The sequence below is a fragment of the Lithobates pipiens genome, unplaced genomic scaffold (genome assembly GCF_037356315.1).
Source record: "Lithobates pipiens isolate NorthernLeopardFrog02 unplaced genomic scaffold, aLitPip1_a1.2 Scaffold_8, whole genome shotgun sequence".
Taxonomy (NCBI): Eukaryota; Metazoa; Chordata; class Amphibia; order Anura; family Ranidae; genus Lithobates; species Lithobates pipiens.
Genome location: NW_027507903.1, coordinates 49,397,390 through 49,418,834, shown reverse-complemented (window position 1 = coordinate 49,418,834; position 21,445 = coordinate 49,397,390). Strand labels below are relative to the sequence as shown.

Below are 21,445 nucleotides of genomic sequence, written 5' to 3'. Positions count from 1 at the left end.
GAGGTTGCCTTTGGGAAATAGACGTATGAGTGCTGCCAGCATTGCTGCAGAGGTTAAGGGGGGGGGGGGGGAGCTTGTCAGGGCTCAGACCATATGCCACACACTGCATCAAATTGGTCTGCAAGGCTGTCGTCCCAGAAGGAAGCCTCTTCTAAAGATGATGCACAAAAAAGCCCGCAGTTTGCTGAAGACAAGCAGACTAAAGACATAGATTACTGGAACCATGTCCTGTGGTCTGATGAGACCAAGATATAAAAGTTTAAAACAGGTCACAGAGGACCAAAACCGCGCTATAGTGGTATACGTGGAACTGCCACAACAAGGCAAAAACCAGCAAAGCACTAGAACAGGTGTCGCCGCCCCTATGCCTCACAATCCTACGTAGAGGTTCGTGAGCTGTATCAGTTATCAAAAAATTATATGTTGAAAGGGCCCAGGCGCCACCTCTAATAACTAAATAGAGATCTATATATATATGTTTACATGTGTATATACTGTACATACACATACAACACCAAAAACTGAAAGAATCCCAATGAGTATTAATTAATCCCAATGAGTATCAATTAAAACCCCCAACAGCCACTAGTGAAAAAAAACCAGGAGAGGGAAGTAGGCAGGACAGGCTCCGGGCAAACCATATAATTTTACCCTATGGGTAAGTGATTATCGGAAAGATATAGATCCAATACTGATTATTATATTCCCTGGATAATATTACAAGAGGAAAAACTACAGTACTAGCTACAATATACTAGGAGAAGTTCAAATGCAACCTTCAAAATACCATAAAACCCTCATAGGTGCATATGTGTATAACACTAAATCTAAAGCCCCGTACACACGAGCGGACTTTTCGACATCCAAACTCCGACGGACTGAGTCCGGCGGACTATCCGCTCGTGTGTGGGCTGCAACGGACTTTAGCTTCGCTAAAGTCTGACGGACTTTAGAAATGAAGCATGCTTTAAATTTTCCCGACGGAACTCCGCCGGACCCGGTCCCCTTCGAAAAATTCGCTCGTGTGTGTGCTACTCCGACGGACTAAAACCGACGCTAGGGCAGCTATTGGCTACTGTCTATGAACTTCCTACGTCGAATCCAGTCGTACGTCATCACGTTCGACTCCGTCGGAGTTTGGTGTGATGGTGTGTGGTCAAGTCCGTTCGGTCGAAAAGTCCGCCAGAACTCCGTCGGAACTCCGTCGGAACTCCGGCGGAACTCCTTTGGAGGTCTGTCAGACTTAATCCCTCTCGTGTGTACGGGGCATAACTGATGTAAACGTATACCCAGTGTAAGCAAACTAGTCACAAGCAAAAAATAAATAAACCTATGATAGGTATTGTTGAAAAAAATGTGCAAATGTACAAAAGTGCAAAAACACACAAAGGTGTGCAAAAATGCAAAACCGCAAAGGTGTGCAAAAATTGCAAAAACATCAAATTAATCACATAGAAGAAAATAAATAAAATTATATATAAAAAATGTAATATATATATATAAAAAAATGAAAAAATGTGAAAAAGCTGATAAACTAGAAATATAATAACTTAGTGCATTAAGTCCATAAACAAATTCATAAATCAATCAATTAAACGTCCTTATGGAAACATATAATAATAAGTGCAGTCCAAGGCAAGGTAGGTGTATATGCTCTAAATCTTCAAGCAAGTGCAGTTTAAAGTGACTGGTGCTCAGACACATATAATTCAGGTGACTTCCGTGCTCACCCCCTCAGCTCCCCACTCACCGAATCTCTATGCCCACAAAGGGCAAGCAAGCCTGTATGGTAATAGTAGGTTATCCTCGCGCTACAATGGTGAATTAAATAGAACTGGTATGGTTGCAGCAAACCACCAACAGAGGTGCAAACCCTCCCCTCAAGTGATAAATAGTAAAAAAGAATGGTGTTGCGCTCCACACAAAATTAGTTAAATCTAGTAACAATAAATAAATAATCGCATATAAAATCTAAAAGACGCACCTATGCGATTAAAATTAATTTAAATTATATCTACAACCTATGTGCATAAAATCATTCAAAGTGATTAATGGGGTGTTCAGAATATACACATATTCCTAGTGTTATTCATACTAAGATCAAATAAAAAGATATAAATAATCTATCCAATCGTAATACAGTGCAAGTGAAGTAATACAAACGAAAAACGCAGATCCTGATAATATCAATCCAGAAAGTTGTGAAATCAAAAAGGTGTATCTCAGTCCATAAAAGTGCATCCAAGTGCCAGCGTGTATACAGAAAATTGTGTGAGGGTAAAGTCCAACAAATAAATAAATAAAAATGTGTATAAAAATATATCAAAGAATAAATAAATAAACCTAAAAAAACAGCAATTCAAAAAAGGTTTCTTAAAGTGTCTCTAATTGACATAAAGGACTAGCAATCCATATCAATTCATGCAAGATAAAGTGAATCCGCGCTGTGCTGTGTGAAGGGTTAATCCTGTGAATAAACAGGGGGTAGTTCCACCGGTGATCTTACAGTTCCTCAAAGTGGGTGCTCACACACTGAGTGCAGTGGGTACCTTACCTCACTGCTGTCAGTTAGACAGCAATATGCTCCAATATTTAAGGTGTATGTCCTCGATTAGGGTGTATATCCTCAGTTGGTATAGGTACGGCAGTATACTCCAATGGTTTGCGGTGTATATCCTAAGTGTAGTGCAAGCACCCCAGATATTTTCCTCCAGGTACTCCGCAAAGGATCACAGGTCAAACCCGAAAAAGAGAAAAGGGGCTCCAATAGTGAAGTAAATCACACAAATTCTTTATTATAAGAAGGACCAAGTCCTGGGTACTCACATTTAAGTAATAAAATTCAAACGTTTACAGCTAAACCAACGAACGGCCTCCTCGTTCGTACCCCGGACGTCGCTTCCGGTATCCTCCTAGGCAAATCCTGGGCAAAACAAAACAAGAATTCCATCGTCGCATGTCTAAACATGTGTATAGTAAGGAAATAGGTAACTATTACTTGCCGATTGGACGCCATGTCGTACAAGTACACAACTATAGAATGCCCAAATTTACATTTACTGCCCTAGACCGTATACACATACCAGCCCGGGGGGGTGATTGGAATAAGACCTTATTACAACGTGAACAGAGGTGGATACATAAATTGGATGCCACCTCTTTCCCAGGTCTTAACGAATCGGTCTCATTTGCTCCCTTCCTAAAGGGGTTCTCCCTTGGAAGGACACAGTAGAGACCGTCTCTCCTTCCCTTTCCCTCCCCTCCTTCCCTTTCCCTTTTCCCTTCCCCTCCTTTTCCCCTCTTTTTCCCCCCTCCCCCTTTCCCCCCCCCCTCTCCCCCCCCTTCCCCTTTCCGACCCCCGGATGTACCTGCCTCATTATTCTGTGAGCTCATTCCTCTTTATGCTCCTTTCTCTAACTTCTAAGTAATTGTCTAGGAACATTTCCTGACCATGCCTCCCTTATAAATTGTTGATAGTCCTTAATTATTGTGATTACAACTAAACAGGGCACCATGGTACAGTACCCGCAATAGAATATCATATTTCTGTGTGATCGACTGTATATTCATGTTACTATTTTATATTTGTTTGTCTCTACATATTCATCGTAGCTATATACTTACTTTGTCTGTCCTTGAATAAAGACATGCGTTTGCATGTCGGGACTTGCATGTCATATTTGTATATGTATTAATATGAAAAAAAATGTTTTATTCTTTTTTTCTTTGGTTAAACAAATAGCTTTCTTAGCTAATGGTGTGCTGGGATCTGTCGCCTGTCCTCTGCCCCTCCCCCCCCCCTTTTTTTTTTTTCTTTCCCGTGCCCCCCCTGTTTTTCACTCATACACCCCTATCCTATTTTTTCCCTGGGGGTTTGGGGATGTATCGGACAGTAGTGGCATATCTCCGTATTGAATTAACCTGGGTTTATGTTCATCCCTCACTATTATGGTCCCTCTACATATTGCCTCCAATACCCCCCCGTTTTTACGGGGAGGAGGTGGAGGGTTGCCCCCCCCCGTTTTTACGTGGAGGAGGTGGAGGGGTTGGCTGGCCTTGGCGCGACCCCCCAACAAGGGTAGGAGAGACCCCTGTTTGTGCACACGCAGGGCTCTCTCCGTAGATGTCCCCCTGTATGACTGGCGCGGGCTGGTCCCGCCCAGCTACGGGGGACACGTATTTCCTAGTCGGCGGCATCCCTGGACACTTCCGGACGTGCCTCACGTTCGCCTGACCCTTCGTGCGGACGAACGTGACGCATTTGCGTCGCGCGTTTGCGTCGGAAGTGACGTCGTTTCGGGGCCGTTTTACGACCTTCCGGGACGCCGGGGCGGCCACACGTGGTCGACCTGTTTAGGCGACCAGGCAATAATGGGCAGTACCGGCCAATGGATGGGCGGCCATCGCCTGTGACGCAATCCCGGGGCACTATATAACACAGCACACCTGGCAGTAAGTGTTAGCCCCAATTCACAAACGAGGACTCTGTTATCTTTGAATCCCTGGTTGGTAAGTTTGATTATTTCCTGGCTTGGCAAGCATGTCCCTATTGTATTTAAATAATTTCCTTAAACTAGCTTTTTTACAATAAGCTCGTTTTACTGCTCTACCTACTCTTAGATGGGGTGATTCTATGGATTAGGAGTTAACGACCGTGTCTGGTACTTTTCCCGGGATAGCTTTCCAGCTACAGTCCCTCCTTTCTCCATTTTGGGAATCTCCTGCCTAGCCTAGCAATCCAGGTAATAGTCATTACTCCTAGTATAAACATGGTTCACTACATCTGGACAGCTTAATTGTTTTTTCTTGGTTTTATTTCAACTTTCTTTTTTATCCCTTCCCTTTCCCCCTTTTCTCATCCCCTCTGTCACTACTCACGAGTCCCTCATTAGCACCCCATGTACTTCTATTTTTATTTGTTATTAGCATATTAATGCACTTATCTTACCATTACCACCATATCTTAGCAGTCACCTTTCAAATTCCTTTGTCCACACATACACTTACACTTCTTACCCTCACATCTTGATTTTTTATGCACGCCATTCACTCACTCATTCACTCCCAGTCACTTACATTTGGATGTTAACAATATACACTATTCTAATTATAGCTCATTTCACGATTTTTTCTTCTTTTTTTACTTGAGTTGTGGTTTGTTTGTTTTGGCTTTTTTCTTTTTTCCTTTTTTTCTTCTTTTCTTTTTTCGTTTGTTTCCTTTATTGTTTGGTGTGTGGTGGTTTTGAGTTTTGTCCCCTCCCTTTTTTTTTTTTTTCTTCCCTGATGTAGATGAAGATATCTGGGGATATTTCCTCTATATACATATAAATTATGTGTATGATATTCTCATACTACACATGTGTGTTTATATATAAAACATATGTGTCTAATTTTGTTTATGTTGGGATTTTTATCACAGGCGTGGCTTACCATACGGGCCGGCTGCCTACATTTGCACCTACTTCCTATAATTTCTGTGGGGCGTAGGGCTTTTGTGTGACCGCTCGTGAGCCGCGTTTTTGGGCCTCTGACCCCAGCCCCTCCGCTTGACTCTGTGGCAAGACGTATGGACCACGTACCTCTTGTAATATGTGAGGGACACTGAAGCATGAACCTGGGTAAACTCCACCATTAAGCATTACAATTTACGTGAATCTTTCGGAAATACACCATTGGGTAAACCATATTAATAAACTTAGAATATTTTTAATACAAATATTACTTGATAGATGTATTAAGTTTTATTTTGTCTTTCTACCAACAGACTATCTCTGAAGAAGACCCTAGTGGTTGAAACGCGTTAGAACTATTTTTTTGCTGTTACTAATTTTATACAGTATATTTATAGTTAAGTCTGCTTAGTGTATGCCCATTGATATCATTGTATTTTCTGTATATAAGAGCCTGGCTCTATCTTTTGTTTTAAATACCTAGGTGAAGCTCATATTTTTACCATACAATAAAATATTTTTTTATATTATTTCCGACATGCTACGTTCATTGTTTACTGCTGCCTAAAAACCCCGTTGGTGGGGGAATTGGTTCTATTTTTTCGATTTATAGGGGTGAGCAGCACCCTCCCCGCTCTTGTCAGCAGTGTGTTCTTTCCAATATCACTTAGTATTGGTAAAAAAAGCCCTTGTGGCTTTAATTAACTTTTTTTGGGTTAATTCCCCTTTCAGGGGGTGTGACAGGAGGCGTGTCCTATGCCCACTTATGATTGTTAGTAGGTTTCCCTCATTCCCATCTCAAAATGTTGGGCGGTATGGATGTGCAAATACAATACTTTAGCTACCAAAAATGTTACACTACACTAAACCTTTCACACAAATCTTTTTGCTATCACATTATTGTTTTAAAAAATCAGTAAAAAGTATACTGTACATAGAGAAACAAAGGAATACATAGAGATGAAGAAAGCACTCTTGGGTTTAGCCAATCATTTTATTTGCCTATTAATTGCTCATTGGCCATGTAACTGGGGTCATGGTAGGTGGTGCATCTCTTACCTACACACTTTATGCTAAAAGCTATCCCTCTTTCTTATGTCAGAAAGGTGGGACATGTGCCTTTGGCCCATCTGTGCACATGCTATAATGGCGGGATCGGAGGGGGATGTACAGATCCAGACTGAAATTCCGCTTTAACTTTAAGGTTACTTTAAGAAGGGGAAGAAAAAGAAATAGAAGTGGATTGTTTCTATTTCACTGTATTGTATAGCAGTATGTAGTTGAACACTGGATGTGGAATCTAATACATAAAATAATCACCACCTTTTGATTTAGGATGGAATTGTTTTCCCCTTTGAAACATAATTGGCTTTATATATGCCTTTGGGGTCTTTGTCTTCCAATGCATCTTACAAGGCAGTAAATTCTCAAACAGACTGCATTATAAATCGGTGAATAAGGCCTTATGAATTTATCTGGGACCCCCTAAAGGCTTACAGAGTCATTGTTTTTTTTTTTTTTTTTAATATACGAATAAATGATGTAGTTTCATAACTAAACCAAGTATACAGTAATGCATAGGCTGCTGTATTGATTATTACTACTTAAATATATCCACCTTTGAAACAATACAATTGTAGAGATTGCATATTCAAAATAATAATTTAGAAGGTTTGATAGTTTAGGAGGGATAATAGCGTTGTTGTATTTCAAATAAAAGGTTTTCCTTCAAAGTAAAAAAAAATGAAGGATACATTTGGATGTTGGACATGATGGCTGCCGCAATGGAAGGGTAGTGATGATGCCTTGGGCAGGTTTTATTAACATCTCTTTGTGGACACGTTCTTTCCTTTCCACGGCACAATGCACAGAACACAGAACCCCCTGCGATCTAACGCCTGACTACCTGACTGTAGAGCACAGTTGCCAGGTGCATAGCCATCAATCAAGAATTCTAAATCATACACACAATCGGACTTTCCGATGGGAAATGTTGGATGTCAGGCTGTTGGCGGAAAATTGGACCGTGTGTATGCTCCATCGGACAATTGTTGTCGGATTTTCTGCAGACAAATTTTGGATAGCAGGTTTTCAAATTTTCCATCGGACAAAAAGTCCAAAGTACAAACACGCATGCTCGGAAGCAAGGACGAGCCAGAAGCGGTCGGTCTTGTGATCTAGCACTCGTAATGGAGAATTAACAATCGTGATGTGGCAAATTACGAAATCTCCAAATGCAGCGCACAATTCTCTTCTTCTTTAATGGGATAATAATGAAGCTGCTTTGCTGGTGATACTGATAGAGTTATTGCAAACAAATTTTCAAAGGCTTTTTTTTTTCTAGTGATATCAAGAATAATATTATTATACTTTTTTTTTGGCCAAGTTACCCCAACACCATTATCCCATAGTTTTTAAGATCAGAGATACAACTATGTTGGTGTCCCTTGTTAATTTTACATTGTATTTTTTAAAATGTAACTGCCTACTCCCAAACTGTCATTTGAAGAAAAAACACATAGCCAAGTATTATTCTCCACTTTTTTTTTATTGTACATTAAAAAAAGAAAACAAATAAAATTAGACATGCTATCTGCCAATATAACTTAATCAAAAAGTGCATTCTATGCATCCAAAACTATAGAAAATATAACAAATCAAATCATTATCCAACCAAATAAATAATGCCAAAACAATAACTCCAAGATCAATAATAGATAACATGTTATCTCCTCCGATTCCGCAACATGTCTGGTTGATCAACGCCCATGCATAAACAAACTGAAAAGTGCAAAATGAAAAGTGCGAAATGAAAAGCGCGAATCAACACTCGCTAAACTTCTATCATGAAATTAGCAGAAGGAGCCCAAAGGGTGGCGCTAAAGAGCTGAAAAAACAACGTAGTAAGTCACTACATTCGTAAATGTTGGCCAACAATTGTGTGGCCGTGTGTATGCATGGACAAAATTCCATGGTTTTGTTGGCCAACAATCCAATTGTGTGTACAAGGCTTTAGATGACAGACCATTTTGAACATCTTCTCCTAGGTCTCACAGTGGTTCAAGCTAATCTTTTGAGTCTCAGGGAGATGATCTGTACCTATGGGCTGCAATGGGGAGGATGTAATGTGGGCCAGATGAAGCCAAATGTGGAGTGGGCAGAGCATCAAGAAATTCCAGACTCAGCTTCACCTCCTTTCTGCGTGTCTCTGCAAAAGGGAGAAGAGACAAGAACAGCAGGAATAGAGGGAGCGCTAGTGGACTATGTAGTTGCAAAGATGCTGGGTGAAAGGTGCAGTGTCAAGGGTTTTGGGAGGTTCAGAGTCAGGTTGAATGTGGTGCAGTAGTACAGTAGGTGTGCTGGACAACAGGAGGATGCAATGTCAGTGTGCATAGTGCCACTGGGTTTGTAGTAGGCCCAAAAGCTGTCAACTTAGAGGCCTGCAGAGAGGTTTTGACTGAGAGCCATTTAATATGGTGTAGGCTACTGGACCACCTACTAACCTAAGGTAAAAGGGCATGGGGGGGGGGGGGGTAGTTATCAAGGAGGTAGGGTCTTCAGAATGAAGTTATTTGACATTACAGTTAGCCATAGGGCCCCTTCAGACCTATGCATTGCAAAAACATGTTTTATCATGCATTTACTCAATACACAATAACACATGGCACTCTGTGAAGAGCATTGCGGTGTTATTTATATAGAATGGCTTCCAAATGCACAAGTAGAGTAGGTGGCAATGGATCTACACTGCAGTGCACCACAATGCATGGGCAGGGCCGGTGCTACCACTAGGCAAACTAGGCAGCCGCCTAGGGTGCAACGCTGCCTAGGGGCGCCCAGCCGCTGGTTTTTATCTGCATCTGCATGCTCTGCAGGCTGCAGTATGTAACCAACTCAGTCCAACCGGTAGTGTAATTAGAGGTGCAGCGCAGCACTGGAGCCAACACTAGAGGGAGCTGATGTTTCCAGTACAGCAGTGCCTCCTGTCACATGGGCAAGGCAAAGGGGGTGGAGTCATGGGTTGAGCCAACAGGGCGACAAAATAAGATGCAGCCGCTGTTTGATTTTGACAGTGGGTGGGGCTGACTGTCAAAATACAAAGGCTACAATAGAGATTCATCCATCCGGGCTGTATAGGGTGGAAGGCAGAATTTGTTTCCATTTTTTTAACACAATTGATTTGTGTGTTGCCAGCACTATAAGGGGGCTTCTACTATTTTATTTTATTTTTATTTATTATTTATTAATTTTAATTAATTTAAAATATTTGATTTAAGCCTTCATTATTTATTTTTTAAATGATGAACATGTTATACTTCCCTGCTCTGTGCAATGGTTTTGCATAGAGCAGCCCCAATCCTGCTCTTCTGGTATCCCTTGCAAGCGTTCCTGGCTCCTCCTTTTCTCCCTGTGCCACCAAAGGAAGCTGCTTCCAATGATTACAAACGTGCGGGTTTGATCCCAAGCTGTGCTGTCTGTGCCTATAGACACAGACAGCATGGCGCGTTCCTGCCCCCTGCTCCCACATAACAGGATTTGATTGACAGAAGCAGGAGCCAGTGGCTCTTTGATGGGTGAGAGGGTGGAAAGAGCTGCTGCTCTCAGGCATTGTGCTGGATTGATTGGGCTCAGGTCAGTATGGAAAGAGGGGAGGTCTGGGGGGATCTTGTGGCATGGTATATATAATAATTTTAGTATAATAATTTTATACCTCCCAACTTTTTGAGATAGTAATGAGGGACACCTATCAGCAAAAGTATGCAGACATAGGATACACCCCTTGCCACACCCCCTTAAAGGAGAATAGTACAAAAAAACAAGATTGGTTAAACCTACAAGTGCTTTTTTAACCACTACTATTCCTTTATATTGGCTTTTTTTTACAAAGACAGACATTTGAAATCAGATGAAAGGTTTAGCGCTGGAAAACACTTTTTGATAGATAAATGCTTTTATATACAACTATATAGATCAGACCAAAATGAGGGACAAATGAGGAGGAATGAGGGACAGAGGGACATTTCTCCAAATCAGGGACAATCTCTTGAAATCAGGGACATTTGGGAACTTTGCAATTTGGATGTTTTTGTCAGTAAAAGAATCATCATGCAATATGTATAAAAACATAGGTATAAAATGCTAAGGAAACTTCCAATCAGCATTTTATGAACATTTACTCCCTCCCCCCCCCCCCCCCAATGCTGATCTAACCTACTCGCACCCTCCTTCACCCTCCTACAACACTTGCAAAGGCACCTGGCCTTGCATTTAGTGACAGTGCTGCTGATCTTCTCTAAACTGCAGCCAACACCAGCAATCAGCTCCTGGCACAAGAAGCCTCCTGTCACTATGAACTTATTTGAGACTCCCTTTAGTAGACCATGTGACATGTAGGAGCTGCAAATAAATTATTACTGATGCAAGACATACTGTACTGGTAGTCGATTGCTGGTATCTATGGAGATCATTGCAGATTAAAGGAAATCAACAACGCTGTCACTAATAGCTTAGTCTTCTCTACGGGTAGTGTAGCATATTTTAACCACTTGCTTACTGGGCACTTAAACCCCCCTCAGTCCCAGACCAATTTTCAGCTTTCAGCGCTGATGCACTTTGAGTGACAATTACGCGGTCATACAACACTGTACCCAAATGAAATTTTTATCATTTTTTTCCCACAAATAGAGCTTTCTTTTGGTGGTATTTAGTTACAGCTCGGAGTTTTATTTTTTGCTAAACAAACAAAAAAAGATGCAAAAAAAAAAAAATCATGTTTTAATAGTTTGTTATAAAATTTTGCAAACGGGTCATTTTTCTCCTTCATTGAAGTGCGCTGATTAGGCGGCACTGATAGGCTGCATTGGTGGGCACTGATGGGCTGCATTGGTGGGCACTGATGGGCTGCATTGGTGGGCACTGATAGGCTGCACTGGTGGGCACTGATAGGCATAGTTAAGGCGGCACTAATAGGCACAGATAAGGCGGCACCGATGGGCACAGATAAGGCGGCACTGATGGGCAAAGATGGGCACAGATAAGATGGCACGGATGGGTGGCACGGATAAGTGACACGGATGGGTGGCACGGATGGGCACTGATAGGTACCACAGATAGATGGGACTGATGGGCACTGATAGGTGGCACTGATAGGTGGCTCTGATGGGCGGCACTGCTGGGCACTGATGGGCGGCACTGCTGGGCACTGATGGGCGGCACTGCTGGGCACTGATGGGCGGCACTGGGGTGCAGCACCTTTGAGGCAGATTTTGGGTGGCACTGTGGGTGGCACTGCTGGGTGGCACTGTGGGTGGCACTGTGGGCACTGCTGGGTGGCACTGTGGGCACTGCTGGGTGGCACTGTGGGCACTATGGGCACTGCTGGGTGGCACTGACAGGGGGGCACTTACTTTATTTCAGGATGGCACTGCGGGTGGCAGGTGGGCACTGGCAGGGGGCAGGTGTCCGTTTAAATTGCTGGCCGTGATCGGGACTGATGTCCCGAACACGGCCGCCGGCGATCGGCTTTTTTTTTTTCTCCTCGCGCTGTCAGCGCGAGGAGGAATACTAGCCGATTACCGGCTCCGTTTTATCACATGATCAGCTGTCATTGGCTGACAGCTGATCACGTGATAAGGGGTCGGGATCGACCCCTTACACGGATCGGTGATCAGGCGAGTCTCACGGACTCGCCGATCACAGAGCGCGCCGCGCGCGCCCCTCAGGGGGCGCGCAGGCCGCTCGTAACCGGGACCACGTCAATAGACGTAGTCCCGGAAATGTGGGTCCGCGCTGTTGCCGTCATTTTGCAATAGCGCGGATCCCAAGTGGTTAATATTGTGTTGCTACCACACATGCACCAGGTATGGACGCTATTTTTGCTTATCCCAAAGACACTATAACACATATGCAGTAGCATCAACTTTTAGACCCCTTTTACACTGGGGCATTTTTCAGGCGTTTTTCAGTTGCTTTAGCGTTAAAAAAAGCGCCTGAAAGAAGCCTCATCTGCAATCCCAATGTGAAAGCCCAAGTGTTTTTTACACTGAGGCGCTGCGCTGGCAGGACGTCAAATATAATCTTGCAAGCAGCATCTTTGCAGCACTTTTGGAGCAGTGAATGCACCACTCCTAAAGTGCCCCTTCCCATTGAAATCAATGGGAAGCACCTGAAAAACCCCTTCAAAGCGCCTGCAAAGCGCTTTTGGCAGCGGTGCTTTGTGGGCACATTAAACCCTTTATTTGGCCACTAGCGGGGGTTAAAAGCACCCCACTAGCACTAGAAAAATGCTGGTAAAGCACCGCTGGTTTAAGAGGCACTTTACCAGCGTTTTTTGGGTGCTGGCAGTGTGAAAGGGCTCTTAAAGCACTCAGGCTTTCACATTGGGATTGCAGATGAGGCTTCTTTCAAGCGCTTTACAGACACCTTTTTTTTAATGCTAAAGTACCTGAAGGAGTCTTAAATGTGGCCCAGTTCCATCAACAACAGCAATACCCAGCCTTACAACCGTCATACTCAACAGGAAGCATATCTAGAGCAGTCTTTTCAGAAGTTGAGTTTGTATTGCAATGGGACATGGCGCTCTGATTTTTGGCTCAATCACCTGAAACTCCCCTGTAACTTTTAATGGAGCTTACATAGGCACTGTTATTTCAGATTTGGAGCTACAGCTGACAGTTCCTCAGCAGAGGCACCACAGTACCCGACACCCCCACACCTTCGTCACCACTTTACCAGCACCACCCTTCCAACATCACTGTTTCAACACATCTGGAAACCAATCGCACCTTCACACATCAACTTCTCTGTGCTCTCTCCACCATAGCTGATCCAAATTCTTTTCCTCCTGCACTGCACCTGCACCAACCCCCACTCTCACCACTGTGCATAACCCCCTTTCTTCCCTCTGCTCCCACCACTCCTCCCACATGCCCCTACTTCACTCGCCACTGCACTGGTGCCCACGTCACCTCTGCGATCACCGCAATTGTGCCAATGTACATTTTTATGTCATAGTAGGGTTGCCACCTCATCCCTTTAAAATCAAACACATATTAATTACATGTAGCGGCCATAACCCTTTGTAGAGTGGCCTTAACTTATTGGGCTTACCGGTTACCTCCTCCTGGCTTGCTCTTCCACGTCTAGGGGTTCCCAGAGTTGATACCCAACAACTTGAACGCTGACACAAATAAAGTCCTTTTGAAAGGTTTTTGAAGTGGTAACATCCAATAACAGTCTCTCATAGGAACAGAGGGCACGGGTGAAGAACTCAGACACCTTGAACTTTGAAATTCCACCAAGAGTTGCCACTCGCAGCTGGGTACTTCAAAGCTGAACAGATCTCTAGCGAGAGATTGTGGCAGTCAGCACCTTGACTCAAATACTTGAAACAATCTTATGAACGTGTACAAGTTGTAACTAACGGTGAAACGGGAACCTTTTTCCTCGGTACCTGGAACGTTCTCTGTCTCCTTAATGGTAGTGGAAAAGTGTGAATTCATCAATGTCCTTCCCAACTCAGTAACCAGGCACTTCTCAGGATGCCACTTGTTGGCCCTCCTCCGAAGAGTCCTCCCCCGGTCACTTCCACGAGCTGTTGTGCCTCTCCAAGCCTAGAGCACACCCGGACACCTTGAATCCTCCCTCAGTTACTGCGCCTCGGACCAGCAGGTTCCGAGACTCGGAAACAGACAGATCCCTACCCCAGGCCAGGCAGGTCTATTGGGGGCATCTAACAGGAACATGTTGTGGGATGTCGAACACCCCATGACCGGGACCGCTCACGGGGCCACCCCGGTCCTGGAACCAGAACAGACCACACGGGCCCCACAAACTCCTCTCCTAAACCACGTGACCCACACCTCTTAAGTACCCCTTCCCAGAATCCCCAGTGGGCCCCGGCACTCCCACTTATTGGTTCTGAGAAGGCTGATACCCAAACATCCAACCAGGCCTGGTTCTGGCCTGTCATGTGGACCTCACTGTTCACATGACCAGGCAGGACTTTCAACACAGCCCGGCCAGACTGATTTTTTTGGTGGTTGAGGACAACTTTTCACTAATCAGGGAACCGAGCCACTGTTACCATGTGGATGAAATTGTCCATATGTAGTGCAGTGTGTGGGAGAAAGAAGCTGGGCAGGGCACTTCTGAGGTACAAGGACCATCAGATCAAACTTTCCATGGTTCAGGACTGTACATGCATGCTATTTGAAAATAGTAACAAAACTTTTCTTTTAGTATTGGATAGAGTGGAGAGGAGTTAGAACCCCTGTCAGTTTTTATTGCTGTAAGTGTCCTCATTAGGGAGATTCATTCTTTCTATTTGTCCTGTTTACCATTATCATTAAAATGAAAGAAAATCAAAAATTTGGGGTTTTCCCCAGAAAATTAATAGTGTGGATATCTTTATTTATATTTTATTCAAGAGTAATGGCTGCAACATTTGGCTAGTAAAATAGCAGAGATATTTGGTCACATAATAACAACAAGTAGAGTCCAGCTAATAGCATTAAGTTCAGTAACTAAACCAAGTTTAGCCAGCCAAACAGTCCTACAAGTGGGTTTCGATTGGCTCGCTTGTACACTTAACCGCTTGCCGGCCGTTGCACGGCGATGTACATCAGCAGAATGGCACGGCTGCGCAAATGGGCGTACCCGTACGTTCCTCCATCATCACAGGCTAGTGGGCCCTGCGGACACGATGTCCGCTGGTGGCCTGCGATCATGACACCGAGAGGCAGAATGGGTAGATGCCCATGTAAACAAGGCATTTCCCTGTTCTGCCTAGTGACATGACAGGGATCCACTGATCCCAGTGATCAAGAGCAGTGATGTCTGTCATGTTTTAGTGAGCCCACCCCCCATACAGTTAGAAGACACTGAGGGAAAACACTTAACCCTTCGATCGCCCCCTAGTGTTTAACCCCTTCCCTGCCAGTGACATTTAAACAGTAATCAGTGGCTATTTTTAGCACCAATCGCTGTATACATGTCACTGATATGAAAATAGTGTCAGAAGTGTCCGATCTGTCTGCCGCAATGTCGCAAGTTGTGATAAAAATCGTAGATTGCCGCCATTACTAATAATAAAAAATGATAAAAATGCCATAAATCTATCCCCTATTTTGTAGACGCTATAACTTTTGCGCAAACCAATCACTATAAGCTTATTGTGATTTTTTCCCCAAAAATATCTAGAAGAATACATATCGGCCTCAACTGAGGAAGAAATTTGTTTTTTTTATATTTTTTTGGGGATATTTATTATACCAAAAAGTAAAAAATATAGTTTTCTTTTCAAAATTGTCGGTCTTTTTTGTTTATAGCACAAAAAAAAGCGCAGAGGTGATCAAATACCACCAAAAGAAAGCCTTATTTGTGGGGAAAAAAAGGAAGTAAATTTTGTTTTGGTGCAACATCGCACGGCCACGCAATTGGCAGTTAAAGCAACGTAGTGCCGTATTGCAAAAAATGCTACGGTCATTAAGGGGGTAAATTCTTCCGGGGCTGAAGTGGTTAAACTATAACCAAAGGCAAAAAGGCAAAACTTGTTTTTATTTTTGGAAAGATTGGATAAGGATTAGAACACCTACTGGGCTTTTATTGCTGTCTGTGCTCTCATTAGGGAGATTCATTCTCTCGATTTGTCTTGTTTACCATTAGGGATGAGCCGAACACCCCCCATTCAGTTTACACCAGAACATGCGAACGGGCAAAAAATGTGTTCGAACACGCGAACACCGTTAAAGTCTATGGGACACGAACATGAAAAATCAAAAGTGCTCATTTTAAAGGCTTATATGCATGGTATTTTCTTAAAAAGTGTTTGGGGACCCGGATCCTGCCCCAGGGGACATGTATCAATGCAAAAATAAGTTTTAAAAACTGTTGTTTTTTCGGGAGCAGTGATTTTAATAATGCTTAAAGTGAAACAATAAAATAAAACAATAAAACCTTTAAATTTTGTACCTGGGGGGAACCCCGAACCCAAATAAAAAAAAAAATGCGTGGGGGTTCCCCCAATTCCATAACAGGCCCTTCAGTTCTGGTATGGATATTAAGGGGAACCCTGCACCACAATGTAAAAAAAAAATGGAGTGGGGAGCCCCCCTCAAAATCCACGCCAGTCCCTTCAGGGAACCCCGGACAAATTTTTTTTTTAAATGGCGTGGGGTCCCCCCAAAAATCCATACCAGGCAGGCCTTAGGAAAAGAGGGGGGTCAAAAGAGCACCCCCCCTCCTGAACCATACCAGGCCACCAGGTGTTCGGTAGCCCCCCAAAGGACCTTGTCCCCACGTTGATGGGCAGAAGGGCCTCATCCCCACAACCCTTGCCCGGTGGTTGTGGGGGTCTGCGGGTGGGGGGCTTATCAGAATATGGAAGCTCCCTTTAACAAGGGGACCCCCAGATCCCACCCCCACATGTGAATTGGTAATGGGGTACAAATGTACCCCTACCATTTCACAAAAAAAGTGGACATTTAAAAAAAAAAGACAATAGACAGTTTTTGACAATTCCTTTATTAATGTCTTCTTCTTTCCCTGTTTCTTCTTCCATCTTCTTCTGGTCTTTCTTCAGTGTACTTCTTCTTCCTCCATCTTCTTCTTTCCCAGCTTCTTCCTCTATCTTCCTCCGCTCCTTCCTCCGGTCTTCTCGTCTGGCATCTTCCTCCAGCTTCTTCTTCTCCGCTTCGTCCTCCGGACGATCCACCTCAATGGGAGTCCCCTGCTGTGTGACGCTTCTGTTCAGGTGACAGCTCTTATATAACGGAGGGCGGGGCCACTCAGTGACCTCTCCCCCTCTGACGCACGGGGACTTCCCTATGGCTTTCCCCGTGGTGTCAGAGAGGGGTGGGGTCACCTATTTACGTAAAAGGGTGACCACGCCCCCTCTGACAACACAGGGAAAGCCATAGGGAAGTCCCTGTGCATCAGAGGGGGCGGGGTCACCAGGTGGCTTCACCCTCTGTTATATAAGAGCTGTCACCTGAACAGAAGCTCCACGAAGCGGGTGACTACCATTAAGGCGAATAGTCCAGAGGACGAAGCGGAGAAGAAGAAGCCGGAGGAAGATGCTGGACAAGAAGAATGGAGGGAGAAGCAGAGGAAGATAGAGGAGGAATGAGATGGAGAAAGAAGAAGAACACCGAAGGAAGACCAGAAGAAGATGGAAGAAGAAGCGGAGAAAGAAGAGAACATAATAAAGGAATTGTCAAAAACCTCAAAGTCTATTGTCTTTTTTTAACATTTTTGACACTTTTTTTGTGAAATGGTAGGGGTACATTTGTACCCCATTAGCAATTCACACATGGGGCAGGATCTGGGTGTCCCCTTGCTAAAGCCCTCTGCCCGCAAACACCCACAACCACCGGGCAAGGGTTGTGGGGATGAGGCCCTTCTCCCCATCAACATGGGGACAAGGAGCTTTGGGGGGCTACCCCAAAGCACCCTCCCAATGTTGAGGGCATGTGGCCTGGTACGGTTCAGGAGGGGGGGGGGGGGCGCTCTCTCGTCCTCCCCTTTTTTACTGCGGCCTGCCAGGTTGCGTGCTCAGATAAGGGTCTGGTATGGATTTTTGAGGGGGACCCCACACCATTTTTTTTTGTTCCTCTTAATATCCATACCAGACCTTATTTGGGGGTCTCCATACCTTTTTGTTTTTTAAATTTTGGTTCGGGGGTTCCCCTGTGGTGGAATCCCATGCTGTTTTTATCAATGAACTATGTGTATTGCTGGAACCGACAATTCATTACAGCCACAAGTGACTTTTTTTCCTTTAGAAATGTAATTTTGCTGTCAGACTGTTCTAAACACGGGAAACTTGTGCCAGTTTACAGGCATACTATAGACACCCCCCAGGTACGAAAATTAAAGGAATATTACACTTTTATTGTTTCACTTTAAGCATTATTAAAATCACTACTCCCGAAAAAAACAATAGTTTTTAAAAAAATGTTTGCATTGATACATGTCTCCTGGGGCAAGGCCCAGGTCCCCAAACACTTTTTATGACAATAACTTGCATATTAACCTTTAAAATTAGCACTTTTGATTTCTCTCATAGACTTTTAAAGGGTGTTCTACAGCTTTTGAATTTGCCACGAACACCCCAAATTTGTGCACTATTCAGCGAACAGGCGAACAGCCAATGTTCGACCCGAACATAAAGCCCATCCCTATTTACCATTACCATTGAAAGTGAAAGTAAAAGAAAATCCTGAATTTTGGGTTGTCCGGAGAGTGGTAATTAGTAATTAATTAGTAAGTAATTAAAGTGATTTTAAAGCCTTGTTTTTTTTTCTCTAAAAATAACAAATATGTTATACTTCCCTGCTCTGTGTAGTGGTTTTGCACAGAGCAGCCCAGATCATCCTCTGCTCGGGTCCTTCTTTGGATCTCCTAGCCCCTCCCTCCTGTTTAGTGCCCCACAGCAAGCAGCTTGCTATGGGGGCACCAGTGCAGAGTCATAGCTCTCTGTGTCCGTTCAGACACAAAGCCCCCATTCGGCCCCGCCCCCTCTCTCTCCTGAGTGGCTAACTGACTTTGATTGAGTCTCTGATGGCTGAAGCACTCGTAGACGTGGCTGGAGAGAGATAGGGCTCAGGTAAGTATTAGGGGGCTCAAGTGGGTTGCTACACACAGAAGGTTTTTTATCTTAATGCATACAATGCATTAAAATTGAAAAACCTTCTGACTTTAAACCCCTTTAAGGGGAAAACTTCCAATAGAGACACTGGTTCTGGTGACCTGGGGGGAATTTCCTTACGTTGCAGTGATTTACTCTCACTTCCTGTTTAGCTATGGGGCAGGAAGTGAAGGAAAATCTCCACAATGGGACACAGATGGTGAACAAAAAATCTGACAGGGGTTATAACCCTCCCTTGCTTTATCTAAAATGAAAATAGTTCTACTTTAAAGGTTTAGTCCACCCAAAATAGTTTTTTTCTGTTTCCAGTTGATGTTGACATGCTGAAATACCAATCATATTCTCTATTCAAACTTAAAATCTGGCAGCACGGTCTCTAGTCTGGTCACCTACTGCTGCAGTTATAAGGAATTCCTAGTTTTCTGGTTTACCTTATGTAACATTAAAGAGAATTTAGAAGGTGAAGTGAAATCTGCTGCAGCAGGTATCCATAAGCCTAGTATACACATGGGTGTAGTGGGGGGGCAGGTTTGCTGCCCCCCCTCCCAAAAAGAAAGTTGAGCACCAGCGGCCACTGACAGCGGCTCTGATCTGAGCTTTCAGTTTTTTCATTCAACCTGTTGGATTGAATGAAAAAAAAACTAGTAGTGTGCACTAAGCTATAGGCCATTGATGGCGAACCTTGGCACCCCAGATGTTTTGGAACTACATTTCCCATGATGCTTAACTACACTGCAAAGTGCATGAGCATCATGGGAAATGTAGTTTCACAACATCTGGGGTGCCAAGGTTCGCCATCACTGCTATAGGCTGTTAGAACTAACAACATGGGAGGGAATGGGCTTGTGCTAGGGTTCCTGAAAAATATTAGATAATTCAAGTTAACAGAGTCCTCTAAAATACAAAAATGATCTTTTAGCCTGAAGGGTCACCAGAACCCACAATAAAATTTCTGGTATGTGGCGCATTTATAGGAACTTTCAACTGGTTACTGTCAGGGCTGGCTTAGCCCTTCCTCCTCTGGGCTGGCTGCTCAGCTGTCGGCTAATTGCCAGCTCTCTTCTCTCTCCACAGTTACCAGCTGTTCCTGATGATGCTCTTCTGACCTGCCTATTTAAAGCCTTCCATCTCATTTCTCCATTGCCTTCACGTTGGTCACATCACAAGGAACCATCTCCTGCTGTTTGTTTCAAGACTGGCTTGCTGACATCCCTCCTGGCTTCCTATCCTGCTTGCAGTTGCTCTCTTTGGATCCCTAACTTCTGGACTGGCTGATTACCCGATCTGGTTTATGAACTTTGGACTGGCTGACTACCCAATCTGGCTACTGGACTCTGGCTATGCTTGACTACGCTTTTTTCTATTTACCTTTTTATTTTTATTATTAATAAACAAGTGTGATTTGATTGTACTTCTGTCTCTGTCTGTTTCATGGTTTCTGACAGTTACTTTTAGCTTCAACAATCAGTTGGAATCTATTATGCACCAGCAATACTGGAGATAGAAATAGCATTGGAAACACCCTCTTCAGTAAATCTAGCCATATTCAAAATTTGTTCAATCTTCTAATCCTTAATCATCAGCTATATTTGACCATAGAGATGATAAAATTCAAAGAAACTCGATGGAATTTTTTTCTCATGAGCAAAATCCTAATAGTATACATGATTATCGTTTGGGAAATTACACTTATTCCACAATTGAATGTTTTAATTTTGAATTATCTTCAAATGACATTATTGAATGTACTGACAAGATTGTTTGTATGAATTTCCGTAGGAAAATCTACTGGATATTACTAAAAGTAATATCCAGATTTAGTTTTAAAGCAATTGTAGGTTGCGGTACTTCTGATAATATTTACAGCATGCTAGTGCCTTACTTTCAGCTGTGTGAATTGTGGTACATACTAAAACAAAGTCTGTTGTCTCATTTTGTTGGTTGGTGGTTATTCATATAGGAAAGCTGTACCAAAAGAAATACAAAAGCGGGCAAAATATTTTTTATTAACTTCCACAAGTTGTTAAAATGTCATATTTTGCTACAGTAACTCTTCCTCCATAGTAAGTCTTCTTCTTTTTCATTGCTGGTAGATAATGGATTCCAAGCAGAACCAGATTGTAGTTGTAAATGGAGTTCACCCAGAACAGAGAGTAGTCACTAGTAGGGTACCACAAGGCTCTGTGCTAGGTCCTGTTCTATTTCATCTATATGTAAATGATATAACTAAAGGTTTGTTGGGCAAGGTATGTCTTTTTGCTGATGATACAAAGGTGTGTAATAGGGTTGACATCCCTGGAGGTGTTTGTTAACATGGAACGTTATTTGGCATTGCTGGAAGATTGGT

General features: G+C 43.4%; 1 long non-coding RNA gene across 1 annotated transcript in view; it reads left to right on the top strand.

The window, feature by feature from the left end:
* Positions 1 to 20,509, top strand: part of LOC143963697 (uncharacterized) — a 36,908-nt gene extending 16,399 nt beyond the window's left edge. Inside the window, exon 2 of the long non-coding RNA XR_013271025.1 lies at positions 20,173 to 20,509. This is a non-coding gene — a long non-coding RNA (uncharacterized LOC143963697). The remainder of the gene's footprint in view (positions 1 to 20,172) is intronic.
* Positions 20,510 to 21,445: the final 936 nt, after the last annotated feature.